The sequence below is a fragment of the Siniperca chuatsi genome, linkage group LG19 (assembly GCF_020085105.1).
Source record: "Siniperca chuatsi isolate FFG_IHB_CAS linkage group LG19, ASM2008510v1, whole genome shotgun sequence".
Taxonomy (NCBI): Eukaryota; Metazoa; Chordata; class Actinopteri; order Centrarchiformes; family Sinipercidae; genus Siniperca; species Siniperca chuatsi.
This window is the reverse complement of record NC_058060.1, coordinates 19,979,962-20,004,611: the sequence shown is the minus strand read 5'-3', so window position 1 is coordinate 20,004,611 and position 24,650 is coordinate 19,979,962. Positions and strand designations below refer to the sequence as shown.

Below are 24,650 nucleotides of genomic sequence, written 5' to 3'. Positions count from 1 at the left end.
TGGCATTAAGTGAAGCACTCTGAGAAATATAGCTGCTGCATGGATGTCTGACTGCCAAGGGGAACCTGGGGCAAGTGCTTTGTGGTTGAAGATATGTTTACAGTGTCTAATAGATCGGCACAGAGCCAGGAATCTGACCGTCCACCTGAGGCCACACACAAGGGTCAAGCAAGTCAGTGGAGTGAAATGTTGAGGTTTAATCACCAAGCAGTGAAGTGTTGAAGGGCGACCAGGAAATTCAAGCCATGAGCAAATGTATTTGCAGGTGTTGGTGTGAAAAAATGAGGTGGTGGAGCCATGTTTGTGATTTTACTTTTTACTACAGTCCCCTTTCTAATATAACTGCCAAGTCATTTTCTGTTGATGGTTCACTTTAATGTCAAAACTCCTCGTCTGCAGGCTTGAAAAATTTGCATGCCAGGTATCATCTATTCCCCCAAGTCACAATCCTCATAAAACTCATTGCTTCCCCTCCTCTTGCCCCCTGCGCAGGTGACAAGCTAAAATGAGAGAGAGCTCCATTTGCTTCCTATAGCTAATTGGATTAGTGCTTAAGGCACTACAATAACGGCTGAATTTAGAGAGGCAGGTGGAGAGAATGGGGGAGTGGGGAGCTGAGTGGTAGAGCCAATTTTCCAGTGAAATGAGCTTTGCTCCAGGTGACGAGAAAACTCCTGCAGAGAAATAGAGAAGCTCTGTGTTAGAAGATTTTATGCTACCAGACGCAGTAATGTGTCACAGAATTTACATTCAGTGTGTTACAAGAAGGGGCACACAGTAGTGACATGTTTATATCATCGCCACTATGCAGCAAATTAATTACATGCTGTAATGGGAGATGAATGTGTACTTTTTATATCATGGTCATGGAGAATACTTGATTCTGATTAGCTGGAGGATATGCGTCAATTTTACATAACAGTGCAGCTCTGATGTTGTATACTTATCATCATCATAAATTCATATTCAAAGGTGTATTTAAAGGTACCATGTGGATTTCTTTTTGTAAATGGACACATTTTGGTGAGAAACTTTCAGTGTTTCTCACTGACAAAACCGATTTTGAAAGTATTTTGAAACCTGCATTGTTTACATTCTTCTTCCTGCTTTTTGCTTGTACATTGCTACGTTTCTCGGTGCATTACTACCACCAAATCAGTAGAAAAGCCCGAAACTGGCGGCAGGAAAGTATATCGCATCATGCATGTGCGTCCTTCAGGACATCAGGAACCCGCTCATAAAAACACAGCTCTATAGCACTACCAGTGTGTGTGTAAACTCAACTGGATACCTTCATCGTATTTACAGTCGGTATATTTAAACATCATAGATTATACCTTACATAGTAGCAAAAGAGTTATATGTCAAGGTTTATTATGGACATGCTTTTTATATTTAAATGACAGATAACGTATCATTTCAATCTATACATTTTAGTTACTACGTGTAGAAGTTTGGTTATAGGGCTGGACGCATTGCTGTCTGCAACTCTGTCATTCTTGATATATCCACCAGAGGGTGCCAAAGTGATAATGTTTTTTCAATCCTATACACAGTGACTTTAATATTTGGAGGTCAAAACTCCAGCATTTTTGAATTTTCTATTTCAAAAGTTTATTTCCAGCAGGCATGACTCAATTAATTAATAAAATTATTCTCAATTAATGAGTTTTTATAGTTTTTATATACTTAAATATCTCTCTTTTTTATGATGTATTGTTTATGATGTATTTGGCATAGTGGCATGAAACCTCCTCACACACAAAAAAAGCATTTTCGGTTCACCTGCAGCCACCTTTTTTCTGATAATTTGGTTGACAGTTTCTCTGTTCACCACTCACAACTTTGCAAAACGTGAATATGCAGAATTCATGTAACCTGATGGAAACTCACACCGCATACCCGTGTTTACTAATTAGTTTGTGATGCTTCACATAACAGGGACAAGTGAGGCAAAATTCAATTCAATTTTATTTATATAGCGCCAATTCATAACAGAAGTTATCTCATTGCACTTTTCCTATAGAACAAATGAAATGTTGCACTTTTTAAAAAAATTTATAAAAAAATCATTAGTTGGTGGCTGAAATAGGTGGAGACATGCCACTCATTAATTCCATAAAAAGTCTTTATTTTAGGCATCTCATCACAAGTACCTTTTTTAAGGTGCACTGTGGAGATTCTGTAAGCAAATAAAGTAATGTTTACATTCAGTGTGTCCTTGAGGCCTAATAAATGTGTTGAAGCATTCTTTAGCTTTTATTTAATCAAGCAGTCTCAATGAGATCTCTTTTCCAAGAGCGACCTAAGAACAAGAAAAATGAACAAAAACTCAATCAGCAAACAGAATCAACACAACAACACAATAAACAAGGAATTAGTAAAAGCAGTTACAAGAATGCTTGTAGTCCTCTTTTCCCTTGCCTAATCAGAAAGTAGCCTAATCAGAGCATACTACTCAGATGATCCAGGAGGAGCTGATTTTTTTGGAATACAACTTTTTGTTGGTGGAAACCGCCTAAATGGTTCAAAAATTATCCCAAATTATAACAACCCACCCAAAACAATGTTTATTACAAAATTACTTAAACAAATTGCCCAATTGGGCGGAAAATAAATAAATAAATGTAGCAGTCACTGTCAGGAAACCGGGGAAAGAAATCAGTTTGAGGCACAGTATTAAAACATGACATGAAATAGAAAATTGCTGAGATGCAATGGAGAACATATGGACTCATGGCTATTCTGCAGTGCTGATTTATCTGATGAGAGTGGCAATTTAACACTTCTGCGCTGATTTGTGGGTGTTCTTCATGCCCTGTCCACCCAGATCAATATGGGTGTCAGTGCTATGGCCTTAAATTACTGTTAGATGCTCATTAAGAAGCAAAGCTCAATAGAACTGGGGGTGTTAGTGTGGTTTGTGTAGGTTTGTGTGTGTATATGTGTGTCTAGTGCACCTGTGTGAGTGCATCTTTCTGAAGTGCCTGCCAATAAACACCAAGGCCATGAGGTGGTTTGAGTTGCAGAGGTTTAATCAACCAAAGGCATGATCTCTCCCTCTCCCTCTCACACACTCACACACACACACACGAAAAAATATGAACTGGGGGAGACCAAACTCTCCTTGAAGTTACCTTCTGAAACCTCAGGTCTCTTGGTATACAATATAATATATAGCAAATAATGTTGCAGTGCAGATAAAACACGAAATACTATGTCCACAATGGGATGATCAAAGGCCAGAAAAAGCAATAAAAGAAGTGTGTCTATCCATCAACGAGCTGCTGAACACCAAGAATGATCTCAGTCTCAGGTGACGCTCTCCTCTCTAAATCACATGGCTGCTTTCTTATTTCCTGGATGACTGACTGGACAGTTTCTCCCCTCAGCCATGTACAAAACAAGCAACTTCTGAAAGGGAAACTTCTCCGCCAGTCAATGGTGAGTCACATTTATGTATTATAGATTTTTTTTTTTTTGTTCCTGCTCACAGCCACATCAGTGCATCTTATGAGGCTTTAAGAATTAATAGAATTCATCACACTCTTTGTAAACAATAGTATTTCTACTTGCTTTCTGCTTTTGAAATGTAATATTTTTATGGGTTTACCAACTATTTTCCTTAAAATATATATATATATATATATATTTATTTATTTTTTTTTTTTCAGATCACCAGTTGATGATCCACGTAGAGTACAATTGAAATATTGAAGAAGCATTGTTCTTGTAATATGGTGTATAAGTGCTAGTATTTTTGAGTATGTTAAAGAAGATGTAAGATCAGACTTTTGTTCTAACATACCAGTTTGGCTCCTTAGCTTAAATACTTCTTCCTGTTTTCTAACAGAGTGCTTCACCTTTAACATTACAGGAGAAAAAGCATTCAGCATGAGGACTAACTAAAGTGTTTGGAAAACGTAACGCTAACTCTGGTAACGCTGGCTGGGGTTGCTGGAGCGTAACGTTCCCCAAATCCAATAAAGAGCACGACAGAGCTGCTTCCATTAGCCTAAACTCTGATAGCATCCAAGGCTAACTTCCTCACAGTGGGGAAATATGACACAGTGGATGTTCGAGTCGTGAATAAGGCTTTGTTTTTAACGTTCCCTGTCACCGCACAAACTCATGTAGTTAGTTCATGAAATGCTCATTGACCTTGGAAGTAATGACTGGTTACTACTGTAGGTAGTAAGCTAGTTAGGTAGACATGCTAAAGATTGCAGCTTACAGGACATTATAAACACACTGTTTAATCCATTCCTTACACTTTTGCATTTGTGTTTTTAGTTTTGGGAAGGCTAAAAAAAAAGACACCACCCTCAACTCTTTAAATGCCACGTATCACTCTTACTTCAGCCTCTTCACAAACCAGTGGCTGATGTCAGAGACGCTACATCCATGTTTACTGACAGTCTATGAAGCGAACACAACTTGAAAAAAGGACATGCAAGACACACAATGTCTTGTAGCCGTCTCCTGTTGGATAACGTGTCCAACACCAACGCCTCCTGTTCTTCATGAAGAAAATACCTTGACAGTATCAGACTATCAGTTACCTTGCTCCCACACCTGCCACTGGCTGATGTGCTTGGCTGCCTGACTGTCTGAGGACAGTCCTATGTCCCATCCTAATGAGACATAAGAAAAGCGCAGAGGCACATCTGGGTGTTCCAGCATGTGTTCGTGTTAAGATCACCTAGGCACTGAAGGCTCACACTGAGAGGTGGAGAGCAGCCATAAAATACACTTTTTATGTATTCAGAAAAGGTATTCTGAAGTTGCATTAAATTTAAACCACTTAATCATTGTATTTAAACAGGGTTTTGTTTATACTCAGAGTTTCTCACTAAAACACAGCGTGCATCACGCCTAGCACACATGTTGAATGTTTTTCATACCTCAAAACGTTTGCAATGGGGTTTTTTGTTTTGTGTTTTTTTACATGTGCAGAGCAAACCTGCATTGTTTGTATGAGCTCGCAGTCAAGGTATTAGTGCAATGCTACTTTTACAGCAACATACTCCACAGGGTATGTTTAAGTTGTGTATTGAAAGTTACATTTGATTTATGAGTGAGTGAATAAATGAAGGCAGCACAAATTAATAAATGCCAGAACCAAAATGCTGTGTATACATTTTCAAGCATTACTACAGTGTCCAAAAATAAAGAAATACAATTAAAATAATTTTCACAATCAGATTTTAAGACATTTTTTTGTGTTGACAAAAAAATCATAAATTGACAAAACACATGCTGTATAATACTGGAGTCCAAAATATATATTATATATATTTAAATAGTCCATCTTGCCTTCTTTTGAAGGCTTTTAAGACAAATCTGGCAAACTTAAACACATCAAAATTAAACATCCATTCCAATTTCTGCTCATTTGTATACCAGAATATTTCAGGGTTTTGTCAAGCCAGTTTTGAAATTATGCATACATGTATTTTCATGTACTTTTGAATGACAAAATAGTACCACTTTTATACTTTTTAGTATCAGAAGTTTTCTTCTGTACCTAACTGTATTACTGTTACTACAGTACTACACACTTTCACACTCCCTTTATTAAATATTTAAACTGGTGAAGCTTCAAACAGTTGAACAGTTCACTGGGCAATTAAAGGCCTAAATTTGTAAAAGCCACAACCTCCCAGACTGTGTGACAGGTGTTTTTCTTTGGATTCTGGAAGTGTGAAATGTTTCCATGTGGTTTTTATGGTTTACACATTAGCATGCTGTATTGAACAATAAACAAAGTAAATTCAAAAATAGGTCAATGGAAACACAATTTGTTTTCATATAATATATACTTTTCTCATGTAAGCTGTGCCAAACTGTTAAAACGGTATTTTTAATGAAAAGCTATATAGTTTCATCTTTTAAAAAAAAATTTCAAGATTCATATCTGTTGTCACAACCCTTCACTGAGCCCCGTTGCTCATGTAGGAACATTTTGGAGAAACCATGTTGCAAGAAGAGCACAGTGCATTCTGCATAATTAGGATTTTGTTTGGCAGTGTCTCCAAAGCTTGTTGCCTCTGTAGATAATCCTAACAGGCTACACAATGTGTTTGTCTGTGCTATGGGAGAACTGTGAACTCAAGCCTGAGCCTGTAAGCTGCCAAAGAAGAAAATGAATGAACACCCACATTCACAAAGCAGACTTTAAAAGAGAGAGGCAGGAAGAGAAAAACAGAGGCAGAAAGGTGGCTGTTCAAGTGATGACACAGCATAGGTCCATTCTGCAGCAGAGAAATTACTTTAGAGACTGTTTGTGTAAAAACTTTTGTGTGTCAAGTCAGCCCTACATTTGTCCAGCAGTTTCTCTATGAAGAATACAATATTTGAGATCACCTGAATTATTCATCATTTGGGCTGCATATAATTTCTATATAAAATACACTTGTTCTTTTTTTGCTAAGAGTTAGATGAGAAGATCGATACCATTCTGAACCGTGGGCAAATATGAAGCTTGCACCAGCAGCCGGTTAGCTTAGCTTAGGGGAAACAGCTAGCCTGGCTCTGTCCAGAGGTAACAAAATCCGTGCAAAGTTTGTCACTAGAGAGGTGTTTTTAACATACCTCTACTGAAGGGAGAGATGTCTGTACACTCCCCCAAAATCTGAGATTCAAACGGACTCCGGGCAAGCTAGATTTGGGACATCACAAATTCGAAAGCCAATTGCAATGCCACCGGCAAAGAAACCTGAAACCTCAGCGGACTTGTCAGTACAGAGAGCACAGTTTGCACTAAGTTAGCATAGTGAAAGTTTTGACAGCAAATATGGTAGAGTGTGCAGTTTTTGGATGTGAACGCTATCAATGTAGCAGATATTATTGTATGTTTCACATGCTGTGTCAGCCACTGCCAGTTTCAAGCAAACAAACAAAATAAACAAATAAAAGATGCTAACTACACTTACCATTCTGATATGTCTGCAAGTTGGTGCACAATAGACTACTCATCTGGGTCTGACTGAGGCTCAAACATGTATGGCTGAATCTCTCAGATGTTTCCTCTAACTCTAGCCAACTTGATGGGCACCACTCTCTCACCATGGATGTACAATAACACGTCTCTCACCCACATCTATGCTCTCACCAGCACCGGTCAACCTAACACGCAGCGGTGGTGGGCGGGGCATTTATAGATCCAGAACTTCTAAATGAGGAAAAAAGAGTAGATTTTAATTCATTAATCAAAGCAGAGTATTTTTACATACTTTAAAACGTGTCTGGAGGGGAACTTTAGATGTCATTTTTTTTGAGGGGTCACATGCTGGACTATTTCCTGGCTAGGAGCAGCAGCTTCCTGGACCACAACTTGCTTTTACACTTTAGTTTTTGTACAGATTTAACTAATTATATATTACATGTTAATTTGTGGGTTGCTGGTGGATGCTGTGTCTTTATGCTAAGTTAGGCTAACCCTCTCCAGGCTAACTTCCTATTAACTATAACTATAACTAATGGACAGATATGAAAATGGTATCAATGGTATCTTTTCATCTAACTCTCAGCAAGAAAGTCAATAAGCATTTTGAAAAAAACACATTCATATTGTTGACTTTATATGTAGATAAATATTATCAATTTCATAAAACGTCATACCTCTGAAAATTATTTTATATTAATTTCCCATGTAACAGGTTTGATCCGGCCATACCTTAGTAGGTGACTAGAATTAATATAAACCCATTGATTTTCATTTAATTGTTGATGAATTTGTGAGTCTGGGGCTCATTAAAACAACAGCGTGATGCAGATGCACAGCTTAGCGGCGTCAAACTTGGATCTGTGACCTCCAAGGACCAGTGCGTTTAACGGGGAACTGCCTCTCATTATACCCTTCTTTTGTTTTTTTGAATTTTTGTACTGTCTTTGCAATGCAAATCTTCTGCTTAAATCAGCAGCTCTGTGTATACAAAGGCAAGGAAAAAAATGACTCATCCTATTAGTGTTGAGAAATGTAGGCACTTGGGGAAGTAGTCAGGGTGTAAAAAAGGGAAAGGCTCTGAAGAATATTCCCATCATCCGAAATGTTGCTTTTTTTTCAACTAAAGTATGATTTATATGTGAGAGAAAGACTTCCTATAATCTTTGCAGTGCAGCATCAGGTCTGCAGTAAACTAACGTGTATAGCTGATATGCCTTCCTGGATGGTGGATGATAGCTCATGTGTCATGACTGCAGGCCTATCATTCGCTGCGTTCCCCCCGCAGTGTGAGCCAATATGTTCAGTAGACATAGATGTGGGCATTGCCTAATGGAATCCAGTCAGCAAGGCTGATACCATCACCAAGTCACACTGCCAAGCCTCGATAACACCAGGCTCTCTCCCTCTTTGGAGCTATGGCAAGTGTCCTGGAGAGCCCTGCAGGATGTTACATATTAATACTTCTCGACATTTTGTGGGTGATAAGGAGCCTGGGTATAAATATTTCTTTTTATGAAACCACTTTGGCACAGCTTCCTCTATAGAAGACAATCTCTGGCTATTTTCTCGTCATGGACCTTTATCTGAAAACAAATGCTCTATCCTCAGTAACCTGTGCTTATTAAAGATGCATCACCACATGAAGGTAAAGCAATGCATAAGGGAAGGTATGGTTTGAATAGGATTCATCACTATATTGTATTATGTGGCATTTAAGGAATAGTTTGACATTTCGGGAAATAGTCATTCACTTTCTTGCAGAGTTCAGTGAGAAGATCGATACCATTTTCATGTTTGTATGGTAAATATGAAGCTACAGCCAGGAAACAATTGGCTTAGCTAAGCATAAAGACTGGAAACAGGGGAAACAGTTAGCCTGTCAGGTAACAAAATCAGCCTACCAGCACCTTTTAGAGCTCACTAATTAGCATGTCATATCTCATTCGTTTGTACAAAATTCTCTATTTAACAGGGTTATGTGCTGGACTATTTCTTGGCCAAACCAGTAGGCAGATAACCAACAGAGCCTCCAGGAAGTTACCGGTCCCAGTTAAATCACAAATTGTTGTTTTTACACTTCGGTTTTTTTTACGGATTAAACAAAACAAAATATAATGTGTTAATTAGTAAGCTTTAGAGGTGCTGGTAAGCAGATTTGGTTACTTTCAAACAGGGACAGGCTAGCCCCTGGTTTCTAGTCTTCATGCTAAGCTAACTGGCTGCTGGTGCCAGCTACATGTTTACCGTTTAGTCATAAGAGTGGTATCAACTCTCGGCAAGAGAGCAAATAAGCGTATTTCCCAAAATGTTAAACTATTCCTTTAATGGAGAGAGAATTTTCTTACAGTTATGAGCCACATAGTCACCAGCTATGAAGCTATGAACGTGTGTGTGTGCGTGTGTGTGTGTGTGTGTGTGTGTGTGTGTTGGTTTCTGTGCATGTACCTGTGTCTGCACACTACAGAACCTTGAAATGCAGAGTGAAACGAATACAAACCACACAGACCTTCTTCTCCTGCCTCTCTCTGCCGAGTGAAAAATTCATGTTCTATTATGCCATCAAATATGAATTGCAGTTTATAAGATCACATTTGAAATTCCAGGTCACAGCTCATGCATTCCCAAATACTTATGGTAACATCATCTGGGTTTATTTCTGGATCATAATGCTCCGACTGATAGAAGTAGTTTACAAATGTGTTTTTTTTTTTTCATGTCAAAAAAAGGTAAGGGAGACTGTGACAAAGAAAGCCATAACAGTTTTAAATTCTGAAATAATGAAGCAGAGCTACTGTATATGGAGATATATTTAAATGTGTGCATCCGCTACCACAGCGCTGCATGAGTTATGAGATTGCCTGATCACTTGTCATGGGCTGGCATAAGGGAATGAGGCATTTGTCATATCTTGTTTAAGCAGCCTGATGCAGTGTGTTTTGGTGGATGGTTCACAGCGACTCCTCAGCCTCTCATTGCAGCTCATGTTGTTGAACGGTTCCTCCCCTCCGGCTGTTAACTGACTGGGGAAGTTTTCTGCTGGATACCATGACGACGGCTGGCATATGTGCTTTGCACCTTGGCAAATGGAGGTCATCTGATGAGACAGCACCCTTACCTCTTACCTTCACCGCCACTGCTGCCATAGTTACGTGAGCAGACAGACTCTCTCAGCCATCCCAGCATGCAGTTCACCTCTCAGCGGGCTGGAGCTACGCATCCGTTCCAACGTACATATGCTCATGCAGAGGAATTCAGGCGCCAAGAGACTAGCGCAGCATGTGCTTGCATCTTTTACAGATCCAAGTCCTTGGGGCTTTACATATCCAAGTCCCTCCAGCTCGGTGTAGAATTCTACCACAAAAAAAAAAAAACACAAGAAGCTGCTGCAACGAGTTCAGCACTCCCCTCTTGGCAAGTAGCCCACAGCATAAAATTATCAAAACACATTAATTATTCATCACAAAGTAAAGATTCCATATCTCACGGTGTGCATCAAGAGGATATTGTAAGAGATGGTTTCTTTTTCTGAACCCCTCAAAATCCACAAAGTTACTGGTAAGATTTTAGGATTTATCTATTTGTGTTTTTGTGTGACGTTTTTCATCTGTGCTTGGATTTTCTCAGGTCATACATCTATCTTACAGTGTAGCATTAAAGTCATGATCATAAGATCTGAGATATTAAACTAGACCAATCTGTTTTGCATTATTACACATTTGACAAACATTTATATGAATGTAAATGATTTATTTCACTATTGAACTGAACTAGACAAGCCTTTATGGTGCTCTTACATGAATACTCTTTTGGTGTCAGTGGTGCTTGACTCAGTTACAGAATGTCATGATATGGCTCTGTGTCTGGTGCTGCGGGCAGTAAATACCTGTGATTGGAGGGCTGTGATGAAAAAAAGAAGAATACAGCACAGCCTCCTGCAGTTAGAGAGGACAGGTACAGAGCAGGATGAACCTGCAGTGGATATACAGCACAGAGAAAAGTGTTCAGCTGTGAAATATCAGACATATTCAGGGTGGTAATCAAAGACACAGGGTTTAGTGAAATCAGGTTGACAAGACTAAGAGTCTTCAGCCATGTTAGTGGCTATATGAGGTTGTACTTGCGCTATGGTGCTTTAAGCTAATTGCTAATGTCAGCATGCTAACATGCTCACAATTATAATGCTGACATGCTGATGTTAAGCAGGTGTGTTTACCATGTTCACCATCTTAGGTTGGCATGACAGCATGCACATTAGCACTGAATACACTGTCATTAGTTTTGCAAGGATTTAGTCATAAATCAAAGTATTGGACAAACTTATATTTTGACCTGATAATGGTGCTAGATGAAAGGTCAGACGATCAAAGTTATCATAATTTATTCTAAGGGGAATATGAATGTCTGAACCAAATTCCATGGCAATCCATCTAATAGTTGTTCTTTCAAAACCACAAATGTGAACCTCATGGTGGCCCTAGAAGAAAAATCAGGGGGTCACCAAAGTTGATTAACATTTCATGGCAATGTGATGGACCAAAGTGGTGGACCAACTAACATTGCCTAAAACATTGCATACAAACAAAATTCTGCTACATACTGTAAATGTTCATTTTTGGGACTTTAATTCTCCTCTCTGTTTTGTGAAATATTGGATAAATCACTCTTTGGTGGACTTTCTAACAACTAGACATTGTATGCATTAAGGGCACTAAACACAGCTTTGCCCAAGCCAAGTTTGGGAACCACTTTAATCTTTAGCAGTGCATTGTATTGTATAAGCTTAGTATTATGTTTTTAATGTAAAATCTCAATTTAAAAAATAACTACAGCTGTCATATACAGTACATGTAGTTGAGTAAAAAGTGCAATTTTCCCTCTGACATGTAAGGGAGTAGTACAAAGTAGCATAATATGAAACAAGTCAAGTAAAGTACAAGTACTTCAGAAATTGACTTATGTACAGTACTTGAGTATATGTACTTAATTACTTTCCACCACTGGACATCAGAAAGAAAAACCTAGAAAAGTTGATTAATTTCAATATCAAAATACATAAGGATAATGCAAAAAAGACAACATGAAAACAAAATTGTAAAACTGAATAATTGTGCACACCATTCTTAGAAAAAAGCCTGTTCTTCAATATTGCATTCAGCTAATGACAGTGAGGAGGACAGTACAAGATGAATCTACAGTGACAGTGGAGCCAAATGGCATCGCAAAGAGTCGAGAGTATGAATAACAAACTGAATCAAATATTAAATTCGTTCAAAAGGGGATAACACTGGCAATGACAGCGTAATCAATCCACATTTTGGCCTGATCTATTGTATAACAGCTCAGACAAAAGAACACAAATGAAGAAAGAAGTCGATTCCTCCTCCGTTGTGAAACCTATTTTCCTTTCACCCTTTCTTTCTGTCCTCACTCATTACTTAATGTTCCCTTCCTCTTCCAGATCACTTCCAGTCAATTTTCTACTGCAACTTCAGTATATTACAGTTTATGTGTGATAGTATGTGGTAGTTTCACATTTTAGAGTTATTTGCGGTGGTTTATATGTGCTACCACCACAGTGGAGAGACCGCCTGCTCAATTTCTTTCCTTGTGACAGATTTCATCCCCTACGTATCCATCTTTCTTACCAGCTTGGGCCACATTGCTTCTGAAATAGGAAGAAAAGGTCGCAGCGTTAATGCACAAAGTGACAGCAGATACATCACCTAAATCTATGGTGACTTTTGGCAATACATCCCACACATGGACACTCAATTTTCATTGGAGGAAAACAGGAGTGATGAGAGAGATTCGGAAACACACAAAGTCTCTTCTTGGCTCAAAAAGGTTTTGTTTTATTATTTATTATTTCTAATTGTTAATGTTTTTTAAGAAGGAGATAAACAGAGAGGAGGGGAGTTATTCTTTCTAATATAACTAATATTAAAAACTTATAGACTCTATTTATTTGTCAATAAATTAGTCTTAATTTTGATGATTTACAAACAGATGGCAACAATGCACTCCATAATGGAAACATACTGTTTCTCAAGATTGTGAATTTGAACCATTAAGAGACACAGCTTGAGACATTTTCTTTAACAAAGCATTTGCGTTTTAGCTTTTACCCATTTTTCTAAGTTGTAAATATAGCCATGTCACCAAGGATACTATGAAAGTGTCCATACTGTTTATTTCTGTTCTTGTTTAAAGACATTTCCAGCATGATTGGAGGTTTTGGGTTTTTTATTTTGCATTTGGTGCAGCCTTATACTGATTTCCACTGCTTTAAACTGTTTTCCAGCAGGTTTTTCACACATTTCCCTCATCTAAATTGTACTTTAAATGTTTTTTAAACAAGACTTCCTCACAGTAAGTAAGAGGGCACCAATGATTTGAGTTGATTTTATGCCATCATGCTTTATTTTACATTTATCCTGCAGATAACAGCTAATGGAAACATTTTGCTTTTGATTTGTCGGTTGGCTTCACTGGGTTGTGACTGACAGTTGAATATTTATCTTGGAGCCAAAAAAATTGTGGGAAATCAGGGAGGCAGAAACTGAAAGTAAGATGCCTCTGGCTCTCGCTGTGTTCCCAAATGTGCACATTAATTTGAGAGTTTTTCAAAATGTTCAAATGTATAGCCTGATATTGGCTCTCTGCTGCAGTTTTGCAAAATGTGATTGATGTTCTTGTTGTTTACTGTGCCATGTTGAAGTCACTGAGAGTGAATGAGCCTGAAAAGCAACCCTGGCTATTAAGAATAAAGTGGTGAAAAATAAGATGAGAAAAGATAGAACTTTATGCATCCCAAAGGAAATATTTGAGCTCAAGATATTTGGTATACATAGAAAAATTAATCAATATTTTACATTTATAATATTTAAACAGTTTGCTGCTATATTAATGTTCAAAATCTCATATACAGAACATTTAAACAACTATTTGCTATGTAAAGATATAGTGGAGAAATAGCGCTGTGCAGAGAATGACACACACGTCACACTCCCTCTGAATGTGTTGTCATCCGAGCTTCTCTGTTCTTTGTTTTGGCGGTCCGGTGAGTTCCTCTCTGTGAAACTTTTGGTTTTGAGGAGAGCGACATAACGGCTGGTTCTTTTCTCAACTAACGCGGTGAATAAAGGATTTATGTTGACCAAACCAGAGTTGGTGATTGTTGGAACAGTGGAAAGACTAACAAAGATGGTTTTGGTGAGTTTTATTTTGTTTCTGTCCAGTTCGAATGAAGTGTGTGTTACAATGATCAGCGAGGTAAAATGATTGTTTTTATCAATGGAGTCTGGTGTCGAGTGATATCACGGCTGTTTCTGGTTAAACAAAAAGGATCTTACACTTTAACAAAAGGTTTATCTCTGTAAGGATCCTTTCCATAATGTTGCAAAACACTTAGAATAACAAGCTGGCCTGTCAGTGACAAAAACAAGTATTTGTCCTCAAGGATTATGTTGCAGCCATTGCTGTTAAATTAACAGTTTATTAAGACCAAACCAGAGTTGGTGATTTTTGGAACAGTGGAAAGACTAATGAAGATGGTTTTGGTGAGTTTTATTTGGTTTGAATTTTGGTTTGGTCCAGTTTGAAGTGTGTTTTACGATGATCTGCGAAGTAAAATTACTGTTTTTCTTAATGGAGTCTGGTGGGCTGTGGCCCAGCATTAATCGACATTTTTATATCAACAATGAAAAAAATTACTATGTGAAATGTATATATGCAGTTCCCCTCAGCTCTACAGAGCATTTTAACAGCTTTCAGGTCATTGTTTGGGTTTTACGACCTGACATTTCACTGTTTTGGTCACCGCTCTTATCCACCTCATTTCCAGCCCACTGTTTTCAGTAAAAAAGATCTGCTAAACCATTTGAACACTAACTACCCGCAGCACCAAACAGCAGACAAAGTTAGAGACCAGCTGGGGAACATGGTGGAGCATTTAGCAGCTGAAGAGCTCAGGAGTTTGAGACCAACACAGAGCTAAAAGGAAAACGAATGAATTGGATTTGCATTCATCAGGTGGCCAGAAACACAAATCACAATAAATGCTATTGTTGCTCTTTGTCTGCTGGATGTGTAAATAGGCAACTATTTGCTAACATGACCCCAAGTGGCCCAAAAAATTATTAATGCAGGTTTAAATTCATATACATACAAATGATGGTGCAAAGCAGGAATGGAAGTGCAAGGAACCAGTTGTTACAAATCACAATAAATGAAATGTACAGAAAGGAACATCTGTGTTACTATATATCACTATAAAATGTAACAAAAGGTACAAATGTGTTATTATGTTACAAAAAAAACTAAATTGAAAAACAGACAAAAAAAATCTCAATTCGTTCTTTTTTGAGGTTTTCAAACTCCTATCACAGTCTTCATAAGTGGTTCATGATAAAAGGTTTTCCCAGAGCTTTCAACCGCATTTCACAGTCTTCATTAGTGAAAGGAGATTGTCTTTGTAAGTGGACCTTTTAGTTAAGTTTCCTTTTTCTTTTTTTGGTCAAACTACTATTTCCAAGGTCAAAAATGAACTTTTCACGCTCAACAGTATGAACTGCATGAAGAGGTGCATCACACTGTAAGTAAACAAATGAATAAAAACAAACATGTTTTGTGAAATGTAGGACGTGAACTAAACTTGCAATCATGTTAGATTTGTGCTGTAACAGAACAGGTCAAGATATTATCTCATAATCATTTCATAGACCACAGTACGGCTCTGTTAAGAAAACTGGACTGAATTGTCCAAGGGCAGATTTCTGAGTTAATGAATGAGAAAGTAATTTTTATGATCATTAGGGTAGATTTTTCGTTACAGATTCAGTTAAATGTCCTGTAGATTGCAGGCTGTTGGAGCCATTAGTAAGGAGGCTTTTTTCACACCCTCTGTCTCTCTCTCTATCACTCTTTGTCCTTGTGGGTGATTAGAATGCACCCTGGTTGTCTGTCTGCTTGCTCATTAATCACACTGCGAGAGACTGGGTCGAGCTCTAAATATACAGTTTGTCCTCATCTCAGCACTCCACACAAAGTGCTATTACAGCAGAAAACCACACAGGGTCATAAATGACTCATAAGCAAGGCTAGGGTTTGGCTAGCACTCGTTATACTAACCCTACCATAACGTAAGGCAGAGAATGACTCCCCAGCATTTATGTAAAATCTTACTCCCATTAAAAACAAAATCTTGGATAACCGCAGCATTTACAGTTGGTCCTTCAAAGCCCAGCAAATGAATGGCTAACTCCTAAACTTTAAATGAACATAACATTTAGAACAAAACTTGTTCCTTGTTTTGAAGAAATATAAATCTGGATGCTATCAGTCTTCATCTCTGCCTGAATACTTTGGCTCTCAAGCCATGGAGTCAGTGAATCTTACAGCGACAGACAATAAATCTCCTGGCATTGCTGTAAATAAGAATCAAGAGAGTATTTCAGCAGTCTCACCATCAATACACAACATTGTATGCCATTGACCATTCACTAAGCCCTGTTCCCTGTTTCAGAATGCATCTTGAAAAGTTGTGTACAACCGATGGTCACTAACCAAGCGGTATATACCATCATGCATTGCACTGAAAGAAAACAACGACATTGATCTGGCACGTTTGAATTGTGTCACTATTTAGTTTTCTACATAGAACTCCCTAGATAGTGAGTAGGAAGTAGTGAGTGAGTGATGATTTCAGACACATCCGTGGTCTCCAGCTGACTTTAATGTTCTCAGCTGACTCGTTTTCAATATAATGCTAAAATAGGCTAAAGCTACATGTCTAAAAAGTCAGCATCCTCACCAGTTGATGATCCATGTACAAAATGTGAAAATAAACAGCATTGTTTTTGTTTTGCAATGTGAAGCTAACCACTATGTTTGGCAAATCTTGTCTGAGGTTGCTGGAGTTTTAACTTCCTCATGATCCAATAGAGAGCAGGTCGGAGCTGCTAGCATCACCATAGCATCCAGGAGCATGCTTCCACGCAGTATAAAAATACAACACAGTGGATGTGCTAGCTGTGAACGGGTCCTTTTGTTTTTTACATAACCTTTAAACCCAAAAAATCTAGTTAACTAATGATGGGCTACCCCGTGGCCTTGGAAGTAACACCAGGTTAGGTTGCTACTGTTGGTAGGTAGTTAGCTGGACATGCTAACGTCTGCATCTTCCAGCAGATAAACACAGATCCTTCTAATTTGTACTATTTGTAAGATGGTAACATAGATTCACCTTTTGTACATTTTAGTCATTGTTTGTGGTTTCTTTAATCAATTCCTTACACTTTTGCTCTAAAATGCCACATATTGCTGTTACAGCCCCATGCACACACTTGAGCAGTGAAATCCAATGCTTGACAGGCCTGCCGTGCCTAATTAAGGTTGGTCAGATTGGATAATCACTGTTCAAATCAAACAGCTTGATGTTTTTATTGCTTGATTTTCATCCTTAGAGAAGACTGAATGGAAACTCTGCCAGTTATACCATAAGTACCATAAATTAACTTTTTGAGCCCACAGGTGACAAAGGATGCAAATGAGGACATTTTCTTTCATGAAAAAAAAAACAGCTTCAGTAATTAGGGCAGACAACATTCACCCCTCTAGCCTCACTGGTACCAATCATTTTCGACAGGTTTAAAGACAGAGGAGGATATTTGTGATTCAGAAGAGAACGTAAGTCAACAGACAGACAAACAACTTAAAATAAATTGGCAATATGCCTGATGTAGTTAACCACTCAAATGCCAAGTCAAATCAGGTCTCCCGGGAGGAGAAGTTGCACTGAAAAGAAACATACTTTACCAAGAAATACATAATATCCTGTGACATCAAGGATATGACTAAAAAGATCAAGGACACTGTAATAGGGACCCCTTTTATATTCTCCTTTCTCTAATTATTCTGCTTTAGATGGGCCTCCACATTCAAAGACCAACCTAAGGGCAGCCATTTACCTGCAACCTAAACTCATAAGCCATTATTGCTGCTTGATTCACAGGCAAACATAATGAGGTTGGAGCAGTCGCTCCCCTAATGGAATCCAAACAGTCTTCTTTAGATATTGTTTTCTGTCCAAGGACTTGCTAGCTGTGTGAATGTGGATTATTTTTGCATTTTTAGCATTAAATGTCTGCTCTTTGACAAATCTGAAGAAAATGATACATGTCCAATTAACTAAAATAAAAATAAAAAAATATCTACTACAACAACTGCAGGTGTGAGCCTTAATTTGATAACGAGTCTGTCTCTAAGATTCTTCCTTGTCTCTTGGGAAAAGGGATGACTACGAGACTCATTTCCACTGGGAGATCTGGGAATTGTGCCCCTCAACGGGGCCTGATGGGGGAATATAACCCAGCGTGTGAAAACAGTTGTATAATATCTTTTGTCTGTTTATTACAGCTGAGAAAATCACTCAAGTGACATCACTTGAGGCTACAAAAGTTTAACAGAAATCCTGTGCCTCTGCTGCGGATGGTGTGAGTTTGAAAGGCGTGGGTGTTTCCAGGCAGTTGGTCCAACAATAGACATGGTTGGGTTGCATTATGGAAGATCCATGGTTTTTGGAGCTTAACCCAAAGGTGGGCCTAAAAGTCCAAATATCTCAGCCTCTGCTGCACTGATTTTAACCATTTCTTTTTCAAATCTGTCTCTTGTGTGTCCCCCAACTTTATGGAGGTACTACTATGCTAAACCGTTGGAGCACCTCTTTATTATGTAAATGATAATCCATCAACACAACTAAAACCTCAAAAATTAAAAAAGCACTTACCAAAAACAGTGTGCAATGTGTTCTGCATATACATCATCTCGTTAAATCACATGATCAGAAGTTTCACACACACTATTGTGTAGAGAACAGAATTTCAGTCACATTTACAATAAACACAATATATCCACATATACCCATCAACTTCAAAATTGTTCAAATACACATGTAATTCAGAGGAAATCTCAAAGAAGACCAAACACATACTACCATATTATATATAAGATTGACCTACATACTTTCATCCAAAAATACCCACATAACAAAATATATAAACACTTAAAGTTAATACTTAGCTGTGAAGTTACATTTGTTTTATTTTATTTTAAGTACTACATTGCTTCTTCTTATGTTTAATCTGTTGGTTGAATGTATAAAATATATATGTTTATAAGCCGTGTTATTTTTTTGATGCACTGACAATTAAAAAACAAAAAACATGAGCCAGTATGTATTTACATTCCTCCCTACAGCATATGGAATATTCCCTAAACAGTGTCAATCATCATCATTGTTGATGCTTTTCATTTTTCATTTCATAAACAACCAGCTTCAAACTGTTTTATTTCTTCCACCTAATGGGTTCAAGAGTCTCTGGGGTGAGTTTTCCCTCTGGGGAAAATATGCGTCCTGAATGTGAGGTGGCATGTTTTTCTCTGACGGGTTGTTTTGCTCAGGAAGATGTCAGCGGTTCATCTGCAGCATGTTCACTTTAAAATAACACTTAAAACTCAACATGGGAACAGTGTGTTTCTGCAGGGAGCCGGTGGAGAAACAAGCTGCAGAACAAGATGTACTGTACACTTCACTGTATAAATATACGCTATGTCTTCCAGTGCAGTGTCAAGGTTTTACTGTACGGCAAACAGAACTGCTGAGCACAGAGTGTACAGTATTTGGGCAAGGCGTAATCCACAGAGCAAGCAATGAATCATAAACAAGATGTCTTATTGACTTATCGGCCTTTACACACGTCAAAGTGGTCCCCAGTTATTGTGGCTCAAATTGCCATTTCAATTTGAGCCACAATAATTCTCTGGATTGCAACTCTCACATTTCATGCTTGATTTCATATTTCTCTCCACATCTATAGAAAAGCAGTTGTGTTTGCTTACGCAATTTACGTTAATGGCTCTGAAGATTGTTTTTGCTACGGCTTGGACAGCCATAATATGTGGGAAGTTGCTTTATAAAAACAGTTGTACTCTCTGTCACAGATCATTTAACTTTGTTTCACCTTGGATATATGAGATTTTTGATGGCATAAAGCAAGAAACACACTGATATAACATTACACTGTCCATTCTCTAAACATGATTTACCATAATCCTTTTAAAAATTACACGGTGATAAATAAATAGACTTTATATTTTGAAAAACCGACTACTTCTGCCATTGCTGCTGCTGTCCCTGCTTTTTTCCATTTTAAGCAGAATCTTATTGATCCAGTAGCAGATCACCAATATTACAACCAATCACTGCTGTAGTCAGAGCCACAGCTCATTGACAACTACCAATAACAAAATACAATGAAATAATTTTGTTTAGAAGAGGATGAGGTGATGACAGAAGTATAGAAGTAGAGAGAAATAAACAAAATGGAAAAACATGATGGAAAATAACTTTTTACCAAATAACCAAGAGTATAAAAACTGCAAAATTATTAAACCTGTCGAAGAAAACAGTCTCGAACATCATGACCAATGAAATGACAAAATATGTCAGAGTCCAGCGCTTTCCTTGACCTGACAACGAGCAGTAGGGCTGTCCCTTTTTATTCGAAAATTCGAACCACTGTTCAAACACAGAAATAATTCATGCTAGAATATGTTGCTTTTGAAAGAGTAAACAGCACAATCTTCCTCTTATTGGAAGAAATCTTAGCTTATTGTGGCAAATGTTAGTGATTGTTAGCTTACTTTAGATGTTTTTGTTGTTGTATAAATGAAATTACTGAGTCTGTTTGCTGATGACCACTCTAAAGTTGTGCTACTGTTACGCTACGTTTTAGTTCATTCACACAAGCTAATGATGATGTCTTTAAGGCAAAGGGCTCAAGAGAATCTTGGGAAATGTAGGGAAATTCACTGTGCCATTATTCTTTAATTTACTACTTGTGGCCACTGTTTAGTAAAAGTTACATACTCTGGCTTCAAATATTCGATCTGTAATGATTTATTCAAACAGAATGTGAGACAAAAAAAATCTCAACACAAAGCATAAATGAACAGACCGTTAATTCTACAACATAGTTGTAGGCTACGTGTGTTGCATTCAAATCATTTTGAGCAATTTTTCATTCTTTCCCATTTGTTCAAACTGTTTTTTGAAAGAGTGACAGTCCTAGCAAACAGTAAAAACACAGCATGCCTCCTTCGTGTTGACCAAAAGTATATATTTGTGTATAGATAGAAACAGAGGGGTAAAAAGATGGCTGCACATAACACCATCTCCCAGCTCAACAAGTCTTCATCCTCTTTAGCCATTAATATTCTTTACAAGCGCAAACAGCTCTCAGAGCAAACATGCAACAACGGGGTCCGAGCTGCAGAAGTGTTTGCCTATTTAAACTTCATGCAGTCAAACTTTTTGAATGAATGTTCTCTAACAACTTTAGCTCTGAAGTGCCCTTCTAAAATAAATCCGGGGGTCAAGATGGTCGGTGCAGATTGGCATGGGCAAGATTCACTTTTATAATGACTTACTAGAGACTGACCTTACATGTCAAAGGTAAGGTGTGAAGTGAAGTCGAGCATGACATTTATGGGTCATATCTGCTGTAAATGATTGGAGCGCCCTTTGTCTTCGTGGTTGGAGTTAATGGGGATGTCAGGGAGAAGGTGAGGCCATGTCTAACAGTGGAAGAGAGGAAACAGAGATGAACAGTGCATGGGAAATCAGCAGTTTCACAGCACACGTGGCTATCAATAGCCATATTAGCAGTCATGTAGATCAAATACATGATCTTTCAGTAATGTGATGGTTTCACTAACCAGTGGCTATCTCAGTCACCATGTGTGAAAATAGCACAATAAAGGTCAGTGCAGCATAACCTTCGGGCAGAGTGTCACCTTGCTGCTGAACACAGACCCAATACACAGCAGCAGGATGGAAAAGCTGCCCTTTAACACTCCGTCGTGATTGATCGGCTCTGAAGGCTTTCCTCTCCTCATTCAGTGAATATTAGGCAAATCACTATCTCTTAAATTACACAGTTAATACTGAGTCTTTAAAAAGAAACCACTCATTAAGAGAGATTAACACCCTCTAATGTAGTGATGCTAATGGTTGGTATTCTACCTAAGCTTAAATAATATGCAGCAGGTGTAATCACTGACACCGTGAAAGTTTTGCTGTGCATGCATGTGGAAGATGGCACAAGTATTGTTTCACTGCCACTACTTTTAGATTTCACATTTTAATTAAAAACTGCTGTGAACACAGCCCCAGGAGGAAGTCACTCAGAAAATAGCAACAAAAAAATTGTAAACAAAACATTATCTAAAAATGTCAGCTGCGTGCATTTTCTCCCCCTTTCCATTTCACACACACATAGACACGCAAAAAGAAAACAAGGTCTGACGAGTGGCTATTAAACAACCATTAGTTCAGCTGACTCACCTCTTCAAGGAGCATTATGGCCCAAGGCACAGTGATGCACTGTGGGTCACATTATGGTTCAGTTACTGCAGAATCTCAAAGGTTAATTCAAAGTCAGCACATTCATTCTTCAATAAATCATCCTTAACTCCTAATTATTTTCCTTCCCCATTCGACTGGCAACAGTTAGCGCAGGTAGTGCCTCTTCCTGTCCTCAAGCCGCCTCAGAACAAATAATGAGTTAACAAGCTCAAGTCCAGGTAAATCTCTGATTAGCCAAATATGATAAGCTTGCGGATCACAATGAAATTATCTGTATTCCATTTTCAACAAGAGCCAGCAGCTAAAGAAGTTAAAGTCTTCAGCCCTCTGCCGGCTCCCTCATTCATTGAAGGCATTCAAGTAAGAATGAATTCACCCTGTCAGCTCTAATGGGCATGTGTCCATATTTATAGGCATTGGTTCAAGGATGAAAGGTATATCTTGGTCAAAATTTTCAGTTTTGCAAGATGCTTCTCATTTTCATTGACTTCTTTCCAGTCCTTTAGCACCACACTGTGCCTCAACTGGGTAGTGAGAGAGAGAGAGAGAGAGAGAGAGAGATTTCAAAGAGCTAAATGACCCCTCAAAATTAAAAATACTCTTAAGAAAAGGAGACAGGGAATGGGCATGTCTTGTTGCCCAATATATATCAAAATGTTGCAGTGTTTAGTTTTCACTTTTTGTATTTGTATTTTAACTTTTATTATTATTATTATTATTATTATTATTATTATTATTATTATTATTATTATTATCCTATCTTACTTATCTGTATATATTTTAATATCATAATTCTTCTGTTTTACACATGCTTTGGCAATGTTAACAACTGCAAAGACCTGCCATGTGTGTTTAAGTTAAGTGTGTATGGAATTCTGCTGAGCCTCGCGGGTTTTTTTTTAGAGGCTTATGGTTAGGCATGGTTAGGCATCTAGACAATTTAAGGCCTTCACAAGTAGAGTAATACAAATGTGTGTGTGTGTGTGTGTTTGTGAGTGACAAAGAGTGGGAGAATGAAAGGACCTGTCAGAGTAGAAAAGAGGGACCATGCTGTGACCAATTATGTGATGACACGTTTTTGTTTAGCTTTTTTGTTCCCTTTTCGCCAATTTTCCTGTCAGTGTGGTTGTTGCATGCCCCTCTCTGCAACATTTACCTTCCACCTCAAGAAATATTCATCCCATCTGCATTTGTTATTTTAATCCTATCTGGCATTGTTAAGTAGCTATCTTCTTTTAAAAAAGCAGAAAAAACTCAAAACATTCATACTGACAGAAGTTTATTTTAAAGACTAGTGGGGGATCCCATGTCAGCATGAATTTTGGGGAAATGTGTCTAAAACGATACATATATACAATGTTTCCAATTGTTTGAATGGTGCAGCCATAAAACTAATCATGGAATGCTTAAGAGTAAACGTCATGTGGCTTCAATTAAAGGAAATGAATCCTTGCTGAGAGTTAGATAAGAAGGCGGATACCACTGTCTGTAGGGTAAATATGAAGCTCAAACATGAGAGTGGAATCATTCTTATCTCTCAGAAAGAAAGCGAATAATCGTATTTCATTTAAGAGTTGGAACAGACACAGAAGTTTACTGTATGTGTAATGTTTACAAGTAGTATATAAATGTTACTTTTTTACTTAAAAGCTACTTAAGAAGGGATCAGGGTTTAAGAGTTTAAACACTGTTGTTTTTTTATAGGTGGGAATTCATAGAAATATCCATTTTTTGTTACCTGACATAAAGTCATGTGATTAGCTCACCCGCACGCAGCTTCTCTGTATGGTGTGAGTGGTTTTTGAACTGGTGAAACCAAAAGCATGGTGAGTTCCACTGGATTTGTTCTTTAAGTTAAACATTACTACAATGGCTAAATAAGGTACGTTAAACTGCATTAAGATGAGAGGCCCAGTGTAGCATCAGTTTTTTCCCCTCAGTGTCGCATAATTGAAAAGTAGGATTTTGTCTTTTTAAAAGCTGGATTTTAGCCTTTTTTAAATATGCACAAGAGCCGTGTTGTGGTTAAAAAGCCATGGTCTACCATACCTTTCCTGTCTCACTCTGCCCCTTCTTCTCATCTTCTCTTTAAACTGTACTCGCTGTTGTTTCAATCACTCACACAAAAAATATGATGCTGCCAGTCTCGCTGAAGCTACCGTAAATTTTCAGCAATCCATCATCCACGCCATATTAATCACAGACTAGCTGCCATCCACGTTCTGAATTAGCTTTGCATTACGGAACCCCTCTGAGATAATCACTTTCTCATCACCA

General features: G+C 38.0%; 1 long non-coding RNA gene across 1 annotated transcript; it reads right to left on the bottom strand.

The window, feature by feature from the left end:
* Positions 1 to 9,944: 9,944 nt before the first annotated feature.
* LOC122866320 lies at positions 9,945 to 22,487 on the bottom strand. The gene is made up of 3 exons (XR_006375671.1): positions 22,353 to 22,487; positions 10,833 to 10,918; positions 9,945 to 10,300 (listed from the first exon to the last, which is right to left on the bottom strand). It is a non-coding gene; the product is annotated as an uncharacterized LOC122866320 (long non-coding RNA).
* Positions 22,488 to 24,650: the final 2,163 nt, after the last annotated feature.